Here is a 4,866-nt window from a genome sequence, read left to right on the forward strand (position 1 = left end):
ATGGGGAGGTTACAGCCTCTGCAAAGACTTGTTGATGCTCTGGTACATTCTGATATTCTGCTTTTCATTTTCTATATTTTCTGATCTTGGGGCCTTGCAGACCCGGGGAGGGACTGCCCCTCCCAAGGCTGGCTAATTTCTAGAGAGAGCAAACAACTGGCCTGTGAGCATAACTTTGACGTGCAAACCAACCAGTCCTCCCCATCCACCTCCCTTATCAGGTTCCTGCAGTCTGGGACACTATTTCCCTTCCCTAAGTCACCCCAGGGCCGAGTACCAGACGCCTGGGGACCAGCCCTATAGCCAGAGCCCACTGAGGCTATCCATCTATCCTATCCTAAGCCTGCTCAGCTGGCTTACCCTGCCTCTCTCGGTCCCTCCCACAAAAACCACAATAAAGGTCCAGCCCTGGCTTTCCCCTGCCTCCTGACAACTGGTGTCTCCCTGGGAGACCCTGTATGCATGTGGTGTGCCCCCTCCCCTTGGGGACTATGAGTAACAAAACAGTATCAGTGGCACTCGTCACCTGATCAGTTGGCCTCACCAGACCTGAATAAATCCAAAATCCTGGGTTCATTTTAAAACACAGGGAAGAGGGTAGAGGAGGGACCCGGACGGCAGCTCTCACTGCAGCCTCCCCTCTTCCACCTGCAGGAAGACCCCTCCTGGGCTTCTCCACTCGCCCCGCTGCTCTCCTGCCTGCCGCTGGCCTTAGGGCTCCTCTCCTCCTCTCTAGTTCCTGCCTCTTCCGCTCTCTCCCCTAAAGCCCAGAGGCCAGGCCCAGGACCAGATCAACGACATCATTTCCTCTCTTCCTTTTCTCTCTCACATCAGGGCCTGCTTGAATCTACCGAGGCTCTGGAGAGACCACATTTGTCTCCAGAAATTTTTCCAGCCACAGGATGTGAAAACTCCTTCATGGGAAGTTGAATCTCCTGACGTTGTATGTCTGGCAGGCGTGGCAGGGATGACTCAGCTGGGGACGAGGCCCCGGAACACGATGGGGCCCCATTGCTCCTCCGTCACCCAGCACCTTCTGAGTTCTCCAGGCCCTCGTGGGATGAGCAGGCAGTCGTTCAGCCTGGGGCCACCCGGGCACCAGCAGGCCCCTGTCCCCTCTCTTTCTCTCCCCTGTACAATTAATTTATGTGTCTTGAATCATCAGCTCAGTTTTCTGTATTTTATGGTCTAGCCCTTCTTAGCTAACCATTTACTCTTTGGAATGTTGGTAGCAGTAGCGATATGATGGCATAGGTGATGGCAACACTGACCAAGATGACAAAGCATGTGACATGGGCTGGTGTTTCAATCATGGAGTCACGGCACAGATGAACTCGGCTGGAGCAGGAGAGGCAGCAGTGTCGAGGAAAAGGTTGGATGGAAGAGGAGGCTGGAGGAGAGCCTGTGGGCCTGACTGTGGGGGCGTGGAGAGCCAGGCTGAGGGCTCAGTCTTGATTCTGCAGGGTGTGGCTCCCTCCCAAAGGTCTCAGAAGAGTGTGGCCAGGTGCGTGTTTGAGGATTTTCACGACGGAGGCCATGTGCACAGGGACAGGAGGAAATGGGAGGAGTCACTGAGAGAGCCCAAGTGGAGGTGGGCATCTGAAGCGGGGCCAGGAGAGCGGAATGAGAGGGACATCGCGGACATCGCAGAGGGAAGAGTGGATCCCTGTCATGTAAGGGTGGTGCTTTTGCAGACCTTCTGGAATCCCCACTTTTAAGGGCATCACTCACCTGGCTGGAGGGCTGCAGGCTGTCTGGCCTCACAGGGTGTGCTGTGGTTTAGTCCTGCTCAGGCTTTGCAGCACCTTCTCCTGTACTCCTGACAACAACCCTACGTGGTGGGTGGTGACCTCATTCCAAATGGCTGGAGGTCACAGACTTTGGAGTTGCTGCAAATAGTCACACCCTTGACTATGTAACTTGTGAATGTCCGAAGGCCTCCTGTTTATCAGGAGTTAGTGATTGTTTGAGACACAAACAGGAGGGTTTGCTGTTGGCTGATTTTGAGCCCAGCTAATTAGGAGGGCAGAGGCTCGACCCTAATTGCTCTGAGGACCATCCAAGTGACAATATTTACATAAACAGTTTTAAGAAGGAGCCTCTCTTCTGTGCAAGCCTGATGGGCTGTTCATTCCCAGACATCACGCTCTACATGATGGAACATGGGGCAGCTGGCAAAGTGCCCCCCAAATAAAGTTAGAGTTACTTTTCTGGGGTGAAAATTAAGAATCAATGTGTGATAGAAGACATTGTCCAACTAGAGTAGGCAAATAACACAAGGCATTTGTAGCAAGAATGGCTGAAATGTTGGGAACACCCGCAAGGCAGCTGAGGTGGCTGGACCAGGACGTCAGGCAGGTGTGGGACAAGCTCTGGCCCAGAAAAGGGAACCGGCGAGTCTCCTCCCTTTTCTGGCTGGGTGTCTGTGCTCCTTGGGACAGCTGCTGCTTGTCCAGGCGTGAAAGCTTCCCGGCCACTTCCCGTACGCCTACCCCCAACCCAGCCTGACCAACAGGCCCCCCACTTCAGGCAGAGTCGGCCTTTGAATAGACAAATTCCTTCCCACACCGTTGATTCTCTTCCAGCCTCTCCCTGCCTGGATTCTCTCATCCATCTTGTTTGTCCCTCCTCCCTCAATTCTTCATAATTGCTCATTTTCCTTTAGACTTTTCCATTTAAAAGCATTTTTACATTCATTTTCACTTGATCCTACAAAAACCATGTAAGGAAGGCAGATCAGTGGGAGTAGTTTCCTTTTCCAGGTAAGGGAACATAGCCCATAGTGTCGGGGACTTGCCCAAGGTCACACACAGCAGGACCCATATTTGATCCTTTTCAGCGCCCTTGGCTCCAACATCCATGAGTAAAATTAATGGCATTTTGCCTATTTTAAAGTATCTTCATGCTTATGCCTTTGCCACCCCTGGAATGCCTGCCGCCCCAACCCCCCAATCCGCCTACCGCTCACTCCTGCAACCTCCCAACCTGTTGGAATTCTACTTACCCTTCAAAGCCTCATTTGAATAGCACCTCCTCAGTAGCGGCTTCTCTCCTTCCTCAGGGAAAAGCAATGGTGTCTTTGTTCAAAGTCCAGGGCATGTGCCCCAGCTCCATGTGTGCCTAGGACATGAGTGTGGACCCAGCCGCAGAGGAGCCTGGGAGAGCCAGTACCTAGACTCTCAGCTTCTGCAGTGGGAGGCGGGTTCTGCCTACTGCTGAGACCCATAAGACGAGGAATGTCCCCAACCCAGAGAAAAGGTGTTCAGGAGCCGGGTAGCTGAGAGGAATGACAGATGCCCCCCGGAGCCCACGTCTCTGGCTCCTTGGCAGCGACACAAACAGTTCTCCCCATCCTTATACTTCAAAGATGGAAATGCTGTCACCGACACGAGGACCTTATCCCTTGTACACTCAAGAGAATGTGCCTCCCCCACAGAGAGGGGAACCACCCAGAGTCTTATCAGGGCCTCCTTCCACTTCTGGTCCAGGACGTGCGGGTGGAGCCCACCCTCCTCTAGATCCCATCTTAGATCCTCTAACCCAGGGGTCGCGCCCTCTTCCACTCCACGGTCTCTTGGTAAAACGGCTTTTTTGTAACATCCCCTTTACTATCCAGAAAATGAAACTCAGAGGTAAAATATCTTAACTATATAATAATTTTAAAGATGTGTGTGTGTGCGTGTATATATATATATAAAATAAAAAATATTTAGGGGCTGGCCTGGTGGTGCAGTGGTTAAGTTTACATGCTCTGCTTTGACGGCCTGGAGTTCACAGGTTCAGATCCCAGGTGTGGACCTACGCATCCCTTGTCAAGCCATGCTGTGGCAGTCGTCCCACATGTAAAGTAGCGGATGATGGGAACGGATGTTAGCTCAGGGCCAGTCTTCCTCAGCAAAAAGAGGAAGGTTGGTGGCAGATGTTAGCTCAAGGCTAATCTTCCTCAAAAAAAAAGAAATATATATATATTTATTTAAATAAGTAAATGCTCAGGCACAATTCTATGTGTCATAATAAAGGAGTTGGATTCTTGCAGCTATATGAATGCATTCAATCTGTCACCAAACAGCTGGCTTCCACCTTCTGTCCCCCACTCGATAAATGCCAACAGTATACTCAAATGTGGAATTATGTCACCTCTAAGACCCACACAGGTGCACCAAGTTTTGTGCCTCTGAGAGACAGTGCTGCAGAGGACCACTGCCACTGAGCTATTAAAGGATGCTGCTGTTTCCCTCCCTAACATACCTCGAGATGCCTTTGTGCCTCTTTCTTTAGTCAGGTCTGTCCCAGCAGTATTGGCATCACTTGGGAGCGTGTAGGAAATACAGATCCTCAGGCCCTGCCTCACACCCACTGAATTCAAATCTACTTTTGAATAAGATCCCCAGTTATATGTATGTAAATTAAAGACCGAGAAGCACTGGGCACTCCTGGGGGATATAGTGAGGGAGAGCCCAAGCCAATTGCACATAATAAATCTTCCTCAATATTCCCATCTTGAGGTTCTCTTTACTGGGACTACCCCAGACCAAGGAGGTATTATTACTTCAGGATCTAACCAGGAAAACAGAAGCCATTTAAAGTACTTTTGATAGTGAGAATTTAATGCAGGGAATTGATTACACATGTGACAGAAGCCTTGGGAAGCCAAACAAGCTGGAGATTAGCAACAACAGGAAGCCACTACTGCACCTATGCTGAAGGGGACAAAGAGAGGAGGCAGGGTAACTGGAACCCAAGATTACCCAGTGGAAGCTGATGCCATGGAGGAAACTCATTTGCTGCCAGAGACATCATGTGAGGCAGAGAAGGAGGAGGAGAAATACTCCGACTTCTCCCTGCCTCCTGTCTTCCAGTCTCCCG

Source organism: Equus quagga, chromosome 8 (assembly GCF_021613505.1).
Source record: "Equus quagga isolate Etosha38 chromosome 8, UCLA_HA_Equagga_1.0, whole genome shotgun sequence".
In the NCBI taxonomy this organism is placed as follows: Eukaryota; Metazoa; Chordata; class Mammalia; order Perissodactyla; family Equidae; genus Equus; species Equus quagga.